Genomic DNA, 14,007 nt, shown 5'->3' with positions numbered 1-14,007 from the left:
GTTAGTGAAAAATTCCGCAAAAAAAAGATTATAGGGAAATTTGAAAAATTTTTCTGAAAAAATCGCCCGTTTTTCTTCAGTGTTTCATGGTTAAAAAATATTTATTTTTTATTTTTTGGTCAAATTGTGGTAAATTGTCACGTAAGAAACCTTGCTTTTTCAAATGCAGTATGATTTTTTTGGTTCAGATATCCCAATTCTGAGATTAACTGTCCGCCATAATTTTTCGAGGCCTCGACTTTTGCGCCCTCTACAATATTAGTGTACATGCATAAATGAAAAAAGATATATTTTACTATCTAAGAGTTAGATATTAATATGTAAAAAGTTTTGTGTTCATTTTTGATAAAGGTTCTGAGAAAAAAATTCTTGAAGAAAATGATTATTTTTGGTATTCTAAAGTGTACTAGTACCTTAAGAATTAAAAAAATCAAAATAGATAGTACCTATTTAAATTATGATTTGGCAACATTGTGTCATTATACAGAGATTAAATAGACAAAATATAAGCCGAAATTACGGGGCATTTCGAAACGGGGGCATTTCGATTGTACACTTCGCGTCATATAAAACTGGTACACTTTTTTCCCAATGTATACCTGTGTTCAGACTGACAATTATTGTTCGTGAATCACTTCGTTGTTGCCATCACAGATAACGGAATTGCACTAAATCTAAATACAAAAAAATAACGTTTAAAATGTATATTTCGAATTGTAATACATATTTAAATTCCACACTTTTTCACTGTAAAAGTTATTCATTTTGTATTAATTTCAAATTAAATTTTTAATTTTTCCAGTGTGTTTTATTTATTCTACACAACTTAATGCAGTTTTGTCCTACAATTTACGAGAAACCAATCAGACCTCTCGATTTGACATTAAACATACTAATTTAAAATCATGTCAAGATTTATTAGAGAGTTATTAGAGAGATATCGAAACCCTATTTAACATCGTCCTTTAATAAAAGATCCTTTATTTTGACATATACGCAAGCGCAGTATCACGTCCTTTATTTTTGTCCTGTAATAAAATACAGGCCGCCTGTATTTAAGGAAAAATAAAGGACAAAAATCTTTTAATAAAGGATCCTTTATTTTGAGTAACGTGTCAAAAATGTGAAAAATTTGTCAAAAAAAGAAGAAACAAGAAAAGAAAGGCGTCTAACTTCATTTATATTTATGTTTTTATCTTTTTATCACATCCCACATCTTTGGATATTTTTGATCTAAGTTGAAGTTTTGTTTATTAAAAAGAACTCATAAAGAAAGGGACAAAAGTTTATTCTCAGTATTTAAGAGCATTGAGTTATTACAAAAAGTTTGTAAACAGGAATTTAAATACATACCTATAATTTTTGTAAATAATTTTAAAGTGTTTAATAATTACAATAATCAGACATAGAATTTCTTTACAACAACTCCAGACATTTTTGTATAGAAATAAATATTTTTAGTACAGATATAATATAAGATATACCTACCTAATTTCAATTAGGTAATTTGAATGCACAAATATATCATCATACATGGTACTTGAGACATTGTGGAAAAGTTTAGGATTTGTTAACAGTTAACATTCTGCATTCAAAGGTTGAGTTCAATTTAACAGATATATAACATAAATGGTATTAAAATATAAACGGGTTCATACAATAAATCAAAGGTTTAAGCGGTTTAAGTATTTATTTTTGAAATTTTAATTCTTTATGTATTAGAATCTATAACGTTTTGAACCAAAAATATTACACTTTCATTTTCGTGCCATCTGCTTTTGTTTATTTAAATATACTGTCAAAATAATTCATCCACCATAAAGCTAATTCCTCTATTATTTTTGTCCTTTAAAACACTTACTTTACTTTATCATGTCCGGACATAGAATTTCAGCCCAGTTTTGGGTTTGGGCTATGTCTGTTCCATCTTTGTTGCCGAGCCACAAATCTTCGAGGGTACAAGGATAGTTGCTGCATGTAAGACGATGTTCCATATTCTGTATTTCTCCAGTCACAGTTCACATCATCTTGGTCTATTTGCCCCCATTTTAGAATGTTTGATTTTACTGGAGCGACCCCTGTTCTTATCCTATTCATAGTTTCCTTTGTTTTAAAGTCTAGGTCTAGAGATTGGCCGGTCCATTGAACCTAGGGAAGAGGAAAATACTCATCCTGCACTGTTCCAAGGAAGCTTTTCCTGGATTTTAGTCGCTTTTGTGGCATTCGAGCTTTGTATAGGGCATTCCACTCATCCACAATCTGTTTAATTTCCTATATGTGCTCTGCAACGCATCTGTGTATCAACGGTTCTCCAAAACCTGTTAAAACAATTTGTTTGTTCATATATTTTTGCTAGTTGTGGAAGTCCTTTTAACGGAAAGTGATAACATATTTTAACGGATACATAAAATCAAACACCAATATGTATTTATAAATTTATTAAAAAACTGCTAATAATAAAATACTTAAAATCAGACACCAATATTAAACTATATATACTATATTACTATACCTATTTATTTTTAACTTATTAGCAAACTGCAGTCCAATAAAAATAAAATTATCAACATTAACCATTTAAACTTGCCTTAAATTGAGAATAATTTTAACACAAACAAACACACAAAATTTAGTTGCAGTTGCACTAGATTTGCTCCTGGTTGAAAATGTACTGCCACAGCTTGTTGGATTAAATCGCAGCACCTTCATATTTGTTAGTACATGTAAAACTGAAGAAGCTCGTATTATTCTTTGAATAAAAGGTAACTTGCATCTTATTTCACATATTAATATTTAAAATCTTCTCTTCAAAATACCAGATGTTCTTTCAACAACAATAATTCTTGAAGCAATTTGTGATTAATAGTTATATAGCACTTCAACTGCTGTCTGAAGATTTTGCAATGGTGTCATTAGGTGGTTGAGCACTGGATATACCCTAGCAAATACATTGTTCATAAATTCTCCATTTCATATATGTATGCAAAAGTATTTAACAACTAATATAGTATCTCTAATTTTTTCACTTCCATGTTGTACAATGAGTATTATGGGTTATGTTGTTCTTTAAATGACAAAATAATTAAATTCAACGATCTTATTTTAATTTTTATCTTTTATTTATAAGATCTTATTAAAGGAGGTAACAAATAGAATTTTATAGGTTATTTACGTTATTTTTACATTTACAAAATTATTTAATGTCATTTGTCAAAATAAAAGATTTCTTAAAGCTGCGTTTCGAGTGGTTTCGATAACTCTCATTGCACATGTCCTGTATTTGTCCTTTATTAAAAGATCCTGTAATAAAGGAACTTTTAACTCCGAGTTTCGATATCTCTCTATTGCCAACGTCTTTTAAGTCGGCCTGTAATAAAAGATCCTTTATTTTGACATATAAGCATGCGCAGTATTGCGTCTTTTATTTTTGTCCTTTAATAAAATACAGGCCGCCTGTATTTAAGGAACATTAGAGGACACCGTTCTTTTAATAAAAGTTACTTTATTTTGACATAACGTGTCAAAAATGTGAAGAAAGGTCTAACTTCACTTGTATTTATTTTGAATTTATCTTGTGGCTTCTTTGTTTGGATTGATAATTTATGTATTGTGGGATTGATATTTGATTAAACTTTCATCATTAAAGTTGTATGTTGGGTTTTATTTATTAAAAAGAACTCCTAAGTAATATTCTCAGATATAGATTATTGATGTTTTGACCCAAACGAATATAAAAAAGAACATTTTATTGAAGCTTGAGTTATTACAAAAAGTTGCAAAAATGAATATTATTTAAATAATTTTAAAGTGTTACTAATTACAAAAATCGGACATAGAATATTATTAACTCATTTATTAAACTCAATATATTTTACATTTGTGTATAGAAATAAATATTTATTATAGATATAAGAGGTAATTTTAATAAATTTTAATGAACGTTCGGACTTGTTAAAATTCTAGGTTCAAAATAGAGTTCAATTCAACAGATAGGTATATAACAACAGGTTAACAAAATAAAACAAAAGTTCAAGTATTTATTTTTGAAAATTTAATCTTTTATAAATTAGAATCTATTAAGTTTTTAATCAAAAGTACATATTAATACACTTTCATTTTCATGCCATCTTCTTCTTTTGGTTCCTATTCGTTTCGAATGTTAGAAATCATATTAGCAATCATAACCTTGCTAGCTGCGATTCGAAACATTTCCATTGATAGTCTCCCTCTATACTGAGTCTTCGCTTACCTTTGACGGTACCTTGTAATATGTACTGCAGCAGTCATATACTGCAGCATGTGTATTTCTCATATATGTTCCAGATACTGCAGTTTTTTGCGTTTAATGGTAAACACAATCTCCAATTCCTTATTCCTTCCTCCTAGAACCGCCTTGTTCGTGATCCATTTCGTGCTATCAGTATTTGTTTATTTAAAAACTACCAAAAAAAAATAATAAAAGACAACCTAAAGCTATTATATTCTATTATATTTTTGTCTATCTGGAAGTTTATCTGACAGATTAGATATTAGAGGTCTTTTCATTTCCAGATACATAATTATTGGGAAGTTTATATAACAGTATGCTTAATATCTGTCTTTTCAGATCTGGATAACTAGTTAACGGGAAGTTTTTTCCTGTCAGATATCTATTAGTATCTAATCTGTCAGATAAACTTCCTGATAACTAGTTATCCAGAGGTGAAAAGAGAGGGCCATAATGGATCTTAATGAACATATTTTAAACGATAAAAGATTAAACACCACGCACCTTGAAAACCATATGGCAATATCTGCAATTTTTTCATGAAATGACCTTTGAATGCAGTCTAATAGAAAAAAAAATCTATTTTTTAATGCTATATAGCAGCGTCTGCAAAAAATTTTAAGTTCGGCACCAGAAAGATAAATCTCTATGGCTTTTGTCAAAAATCGATTCTTCTTTTTATACCATCAGGCATTATCTGCAGTAGTTGATGCTCTACGGTTCTAAAATTGGAACAAAACCCCAGATCTATATGGCAATATGTGCAAAATGTGACCCACGCTCGTAAAATGAAAGCAAGATCTACTAAGGAAACATCCTTTGAATGCAACAAAACTGCAGAGAGATGCTGCATAGAGATTTGATTGCAACACTGGAAATAGCGACAAGACTATAACAAATTGATATACAACGTCGTACTGCAGATGGGTTTATCCCAAAAGAAAAGCGAATTATAACCGACAGACATTATATAAGCGACAGATTATAATATGCAAGACTTTGATTAAGTGTTAACACTAAAAATTTGTAATAAATAAGTACAATCAATAAAAAAAACTCTTATTTTATATGAATTTTTACTGTATCATGTGCGAAAATTGATATATTTTTTAAAACCATATGGCCGTATGTGCTAAAATACCTATTTCCTGGGGGAAATTTTACGTGCTTTTTAATTCATATAAAAATATGTAAAATTAAAGACAATTGTGCCAAATACCAGTTTTGCAGCTTAATTTTTGGAATTACAGTAAATAAAATTAACTTTACAAAAACTTAAAATGGTCACAACTCAATATTATGATTTTTGCAATTACTGCCCTATGGTTTTCAAGGTGCGCAATAGCATGTATATATTTATAAATTTATTATTTAAAACCTGCTAATGATCATAAAATACTTAAAATCTGTCACCAGTGTAATATTTATATTTATTTATATATTTATTAACAAACTGCAGTCCAATAAAAATAAAATTAGTTTAAGCCTAGCTTTAAATGTCGAACAATATTTTTAAACACACACACACACACACACACACACACACACACACACACAATTTAGTTGCATTAGATTATTTATATTAGCTCCTGGTTGAAAATGCACTGCCACAGCTTCTACATCAATATCAACAGTACACTCATTTGCCAGTATTTCAACGTTTTCTCAATTATCTACTGCAATATTATGTAAAACTGAACAAGCTGATATTATTCTTTGAACAAAAGGTAACTTGCATCTCATTACATATTATGTTAAAATGGGAAATCTCTTCAAAATACCAAATGTTCTTTCAATAACAATTCTTGAAGGGATTTGTTATTGATTATAAAACAAAACTTCTGTCTGAAAATTCTGCAATGGTGTCATTAGGTAGTTTTAGTTGAGGACTGGATATCCACTATTCCCTAACAATATATTCTCCAGAAATTCTCCATTTTATAAACCCATAATGCAAAAGTATTTAAAAACTCCTAAAATAGTATTTCCAATTGCACTTCCATATTATTGAAGGATGAGTATTATGGGATATATTATGTTGTTCTCTAAACATCTTTAAATGACAAAATAATTAAATTTAACGTTTTACACTTTTCAATAATCTTATTTTAATTTTTATCAACAAATGGAATTTTATAGGTTATTTTTATATTTACAAAAATATTTCATGTCATTTGTCAAAATAAAAGATTCCTTAACTGCGTTTGCAATACCACTCTTTTAAACCCGTCCTGTATTTGTAATTTATTAACGTATCCTGTAATAAAGGATCCTTCATTTGTCGGTGGCAATAACTCTCTATTATCTATCATTATTTTTTAATTGAAATATTTTCATAAATTATAATAAAACACGAATCAATGTATGGATACTTAATTGAGATGACGGAAAATTACAATTGTTTTAGTTTGTTTAGTATATTAAAAAATGCGGTCTGTCTCATAGCCCCGTTCTTACCCAGTTTGATATAATGTTTTCGTTGAACTGGCAACGTTGCCCTAGAAATTAAAATGACATTTGTGACAAGATCAACTTACACAACTTGAAAAACAGGATTTTCGGTTATAAGAGTTGTACCAGTTTTTTTTGACGCGAGGTGTACCTGGGAGGCATTTCATGTATGAAAATATTTACCTGAAAAAGTGGGAGGCATTTCGATAACGCCGCTCTACAGACAAGGATCTAGGTACACCCCAGTAATTTCGGCCTGAAAGCTTCGAAGCACAAAACTATCACAAAACAAACGAACTGTCAATACGGATTTACAGTTCACTGACAACATAACCTTTCTTTTTGCTTCAATTTCAATCTCAAATCAAATCACAATGTTTATTTTTTTACCTACTACACTACATAGAATCGGAAGAGATATCGGTTGGATTTTAAAAGGGATGTTATTAATATACCCTTATTAGCATAGAAATAAAAAAAATAGGAAAATCAAAGTAAGAATGTCAGACAAAAAGAAATAAAATATTGAGCGCCACTGGTTACCTTATGGGAACCAAAAATATACAAAAATTAGAAATATTAAAAGAAAGGTAGCTAAATCAAAACAAAACAAAAACATAGTTAAATACAAAATATGTAAACTACTTTTACGTGAAAAAAATATAGCGTGAAAACAAATATATCGTGACTAAAGAAAAGTCCTACATAACAAAAAATAATACCTTGTACAATCATTGTCCTGTTTTTTCTTGGTGGTTGTTAAGTCCAAGGTGCGCTTTCACTTCACTAAAGTCACTTTCTATATGATTGATACAGCAACAGTACATAATTGATAAAACCATAGTCCATAGAAAAATTTTTATAGAAAAATTTAGCATTATATGCATTCAGCATTCTCAAAAACAAATTAGCACTTACTCGAACAAAATATTTAAAAAATAATTTGTTATCTAGTTCATTAACCGGATTCAAAATTATACAAAATATAAAAGCAACTTCATGCTTTAAAACAAAACTTCTACTTCTGCATACATGTCAAGAAAGATGGTACCAATAGGGGTACGAAAATATCGCGTTTGCGTAGAAACAGCTGAACGCAGTGGCCTACAGATTGCTTAAGCCATACTCAAACAAACACTAACCAAACACAAGAACTTATGCAATAAAATTGCACAACCTTAACTGGAACTTCACTACTAATTTTGCCAGTAACCAAATATTGGCTGCTCGAGGCACCGGCAAGATCTTCTTGTCGATAGCTCTCACCCCTAATAACAGCCCAACTGGAACTAACTAACTCGATCTCCCCAAACTCCAATCTTCTAAAATTCAACGCCCTCTCTAGAAATCGTTCAATCCTCCCAAGAATAATTCTACCACCAACCAACAGACTTGGAAACCAATTAATCAAAATCTTCACCAATAGAAAAGAATAAAATCGATCTCTGACAAACCTCAAATTCTATGTCAGCCAATAAGAACCCACTCATTTTCTGTAAGCAGTTTCCTCTAGGTTCCCATCAAAAATCCTTAAGTCAGCTCTAACCATCTGGCTCCGCTCAACATTCTCACAGCTCTTATCGTTATAAGATAAACATTTTTTACAGTCTCAAAGTCGGTAGCGACAGTAATCTGAGCTTAATGAGTACCATTTATCAACAAAATTTCAGACTTTAGTCTCGAAAAACCATTAAACTTGTTTTAGACATCTTGGATTTTAAAGCACCCTTATATATCTGTGTAGATATTGGCATTGAATCCGACCCGCGCCGACCGTCACATGTAACACCATTGCCGTATCCTCTATTTTTTCATAGTATCACGTTACAATTTTTTGTGATATTATGTTTGTGTGTGAAATGTATCATTTTTGTTTATTTTAGGTATGTTCTAATATGTTATGTATATATAGGTTTTTACTTGATTATTTTAAACCATTGTGACGTCTAACTTGCTAGAAACCTTGTAATATTGTGTACCTAATTTGTTAAAAGTAAGTAATTTTGAAACACCAATTAAGTAAAGTTTATTATGTTGTTGTTTTCACCAATTTTGAAAAAATGTGATAACATTTAATTCTCCACGTCCGTCTGTCCGTCCGTCCGTCTTGTCTGTCTGTTTGCAAACTCAACTCCTTCGTCATTATACCAGGTAGAATGACAAATGAGGTGTCAAATGAAAGCTTATCCAAGGATGGTACTGAAGGTGAGAAATTTAACCTAGGCTGTCTGTCCGTCTGTCTGTCCGACCGCGTATATGATTCCTTCGTCACTGTACCAGGTAGAATGACAAATGAGGTGTCAAATGAAAGCTTATAATCCAAGGATGGTACTAAAGATGAGAAGTTTGACATAGGCTGTCTGTCCGCCTGTCCGTCCGACTTGGTATAGTGACGGAGGAGTTATATTCGCGGACAGACAGTCAGACGGACAGACAACCTAAGTCTAATTTCTCACCTTTACTACTCTCCTTGGATTATAAACTTTCAGTTGACACCTCATTTGTCATTCTACCTGCTATAGTGACGGATGAGTTATATTCGTGGTTGGACGGACAGGCGGACAGACAGCCTATGTCAAATTTCTCACCTTTAGTACCATCCTTGTATTATAAGCTTTCATTTGACACCTCATTTGTCATTCTACCTGGTATAGTAACGGAGGAGTTATATTCGCGGTCGGACGGACAGGCGGACAGACAACCTATGTCAAATTTCCCAACTTCAGTACCATCCTTGGATTATTAGCTTTCATGTGACACCTCATTTGTCATTCTACCTGGTATAGTAACGGAGGAGTTATATTCGCGGTCAGACAGACAGACGGACAGACAACCTAGGTCTAATTTCATACCTTTAGTACTATCCTTGGATTATAGGCTTTAATTTGACCCCTCATTTATCATTATACCTAGTATAATGACGGAGAAGTAAATGTTATTATTCTATTATTCTTGTAGGTATATTTAACATTGATTGAAATTATGAAAGAAATATATAGAAAACAACACTGTGATGCACAAACATAAAAATGCAGCCACATTCAGCTGTGCCAGCTGTGCGCTACATACGGTGCTTTAAAATCCCAGATGTCCAACAATTTACGGTACTTACGAGGCCTACGTCAAATTCATGAGAGAGATAAAAAACACAATATCAGACGATCGATCCAATAATGAAAAACGAAAAATACACAATATTTAGCATTTTGAGAAAACGAATTACGTCGTACCCACACACTCCAGAGCGATAGATTTGCGAGACTCAACAATCACTGAAAACAAATATGAATTCAATGATTCTAACCTACAGGGCGTACTATAAATGCGGTCTTAACACAAAAGAAAATTGTCTAAAATAGAATATTGTCTAATAAAGGGTTAAAAAACACTCCGTACAGTACAATAATCATGGGTAACCAATCACGTCTTGTAGTTTCCTTCATCGCATCAAAGTTCTCGAGTAAACAAGTAAACAATTCCACAATAACCCCAATCGCTTATCTTAATATCACCCTATGTTCAATCCACAAATACTAAATCAGTATCAGCCCAAGCAGATTCCAAGTGTATATTTACCGACGATGACATTGAGGTTCCAATCAATTTTGTTTGTTCTAGCGTTCTCCTGCAAATACAGGGGCAAATAGCACGGGGGCAATGCAACCCTCTAATTTGATACAATCATCTAATGCAAGACATTGAGCATTGGGACATGTCTCTACGTAATGTACGTGACTAAGTGTATATTCGAATCAACAATACGGGGTTAGATCAGATTTTTGCTGGCTATTTGTCAATATTTTGTTTTATATATAGGTACTAGGTATTAGTATAGTCCGTCTAGAAAGTATCCGGAATATTATATTTTTCCTAATTTTAACAGAATCTGTTAGAGGTAAAACGTCCTATTAGAGGTAAAACTCACGAACTACACTTTTCAGAAAGTTGAGAAAAATCGATTTAAAAGTACAAATTGTTTTTTAAATTCACCTGACTCGAATATTGGAATTTCTGTAATGCAACTTTAAAAAATAAATAAAAACAGATATTTGAAGCCATATTTCGTCACAGGAACTATGATACAATCAATATTAGATAAATTTTTGTACTTGATGAGTTTTTCCATGAACACAATTATTGGATATTGATATCCTATTAGAGGTAAAACTCACTAACTACACTTTGTACTTGATGAGTCTTTCCTTAAACACAATCATTGGATATTGAGAAGTTAATGAATTTGTCTCCATAAAATTTCGCTGACTTACAACAAACGAACTATCAGAAATAACAGTCTATTATTTAAAAAATGAACAATAAGTTTCATTCTTCGAAAATAAATGCAATTCTTTTGTCATTTATGACAGCCACAAAAGTCGCCTGCTTAATAGCAAAATAGATTATGTTATCTAATGTATTGTTTAAAAGATCACTAAGTACCGATTCGGCATTACAGATTGTAAGGAAAAATTCATTAAGTGCAATAATAAGTTTCAATGAGTTTTACCCTGAAACCGAAATTCACAATATTGCACTCCAGATTGGAAGGAAAAATTCACTAAGTGCAATAATACGTTTTAATGAGTTTTGTTCTGAAATCGAAATTCACAATAATGCACCTAGTGAATTGTACCATAAACTTTCTTAGTAATTAGAAGGGTTAGAGCCCCAGGTGACTTCTCCAGGGCTGGGCAGTACCGTATTTAGTTCAAATTGATGAAAATGTCAAATTCTCAAAAAAGTGCACTTAGTGAGTTTTACCCCCAATAGGACGAGATTTCCTTTTTGTAACATTTTAAGATAAAAGTAATGCATCAAGTAGGTTGTGCCGATTGTAGGTTATGGACAAAATCGCATGACAACACCATCTGTCAAATATTGTTGTTTGTAAACAGACTTAAGATTTGTGAAATAATGTCGCAAATAGAAAAAAGAAAAGTGGTAGAATATTTGTATAGGAAGGGTGTCCGAAACGTTAAAAAATTAGTGGAATTGACTGAACTCGGAAAAAGTGCAGTGTACGAGACAATAAAGGGAATAAAAAATGGCATAGATATGAAACATAGACCAGTTTCGAGTGGATCGCGTAAGATTCGCGGAAACAATTTAAATTTAGCGAACAGATTTGGAAATCAACCAAGAATAAAAGTGTGCCCAGAAACTGTCCGCATGTCACTGAAAAAGCAAGGCTACATATCAAGGAATATAAAAAAATCCCTACAATGACGCCTCTACAAAGGCAACGAAGAATAAATTTTTGTCAACGTTTTCAAGACGATAATTTTAATAATGCCTTTATATCCCAGGCAACCAAACGACGTTTTTATAACGTAGATAACACGTCATAAAAATGACCAATTGACGTGTTTCTATGACGTAGTACTGACGTTGAAAATCACGTGTACTTGTCTCATCGATTTGACGTCATAATTGTGACGATCTTAAAACGTAATCGTATCTACGTTTTTTTCACGTCGGTAAAACCACGTCTTTAATACTTTCAAAAAGTGACCTCTTTCAGATGTTTCAAAATAGTATAAAAAATAGGTACATAACATAAAACCTATAGGCCTACGTCCCATGTGTCGAAAGTACTACCACTTGTTTAAGATCGCTTGTGCGCTAGGCTTGAAGCATCATTGATTCTACCTGATTGTACCAGCCCTCACATTATAGAATTTTCACTAGTTATATACCTAATTACTGTGTCAAAACTGAAAAAACATATATATGAAACTAATAAATAATTTATTAACAAATTATCCAGCATAGTAATATCTTAATTTAACGCTGTCTTAATATCTTCATTTAACGCTTAATTAAAAACAAATAAACATAACCTCAAATAGTTCATAGTTGTCAAGAAGAATTACTGCATTAAACTAACTCACTGAGCAAAAACACATAAAAATCTCTTAATTTACACGTTTCTTCAACTAAATATCTAAATGAAAAGTTTTATTTTATTACACAAGACAAAAATCACGTAAACAATAAATGAGAAATTTCTTATGAACATTTAGCGTTATCTATACATAAACGAAATTGTTTAGAGTCAGTACAAACAAGCAAGCTCCTCCCAATTTTGTGACGTCAGACTTCGGCTGTCTGAAATTAAAACGTTTTTTAAACGTAATTTTAACGTCATTAATCTTACGTATTTAAAATCACCTACAAAAGACGTCTATATGACGTAATGTTCAAACACGTGTTATATTCAACCAAAAACTGACGTTTCCTCAACGTTATATGACGTCACTTGGTTGCCTGGGATCTGATGAAAGTTGTTTCCAGCTTGGTGCAACACATCTAAAAGTCCTATCAAGAGAAAATGTTACCGCTCAAATTTCCAAATTTCCCACTAAAATAATGGTTTGGGAAGCAATATCTCAGCGTGGTGCTACACCTCTCTGTATATGGTACTGTTGATAGTGCGAAATATTGTGACATCCTAAATGGTTTTCTTCTTGAAACGGCTCATGTTTTACATCCAGAGGGGTGGCGTTTTTAGCAAGATAATGCAAAATGACATACTTCTGCTTATACTCAAACTTGGATGCAAGAACACAAATTGGCAACAATTCCGTGGCCAGCAGCATCTCCAGATCTTAGTCCCATTGAAAACATATGAGGACTGATGAAGATTGAAGTGGAACGAGCAGCGCCACAAGATAGAGAAGGTTTGATTCGGTCAGTTTTACAGGCCTGGAACACCATTACCGAGAATTATGGCCTTGACCTAGTTTCGGGTTTACCTAGATGTTTAGTTAAGTGTTTAGATTTAAATGGAGGTTGTATAAGTAAATGAGATGAATTATTTGTTAAAATTTTATACTTCAAGTGATAGAAATAAATACCGTAAAATTATAATTCTGTTTTTTTTTCCGGATACTTTCTAGACGGACTATATAATCGTATAATAATGACTTCAGGATTATGTCGAATTTATATTATAAGCAACGAGCAAACGTTGCTCGTTGAAAATAGGTGAATAGATAATACTGTTCCTTTCATCAGATACGGTGACCTCTATATAACATATGAGGCTATCAGAAGGGGAGTATAGATAATAATAGGTATCTTCAACATATTATGTCTTCAACATTATCATATTTTTTGAAAATACATGTCAGCTAAGTATTTTATAGTTTGAAGTTTTTGCCAATTTTCTCACCAATGTTTTTCCAATATGCTCTTTACGTCCTCAAGCTTTTCTTTTTTAGGACGTACACCACCTTTAACTGTAGATTGGAACATACTTTTAACGGATTTTCCTTTTTTAAATACAG

Source organism: Diabrotica virgifera, chromosome 6 (assembly GCF_917563875.1).
Source record: "Diabrotica virgifera virgifera chromosome 6, PGI_DIABVI_V3a".
NCBI lineage: Eukaryota > Metazoa > Arthropoda > Insecta > Coleoptera > Chrysomelidae > Diabrotica > Diabrotica virgifera.
This window is presented reverse-complemented; position numbering follows the sequence as displayed.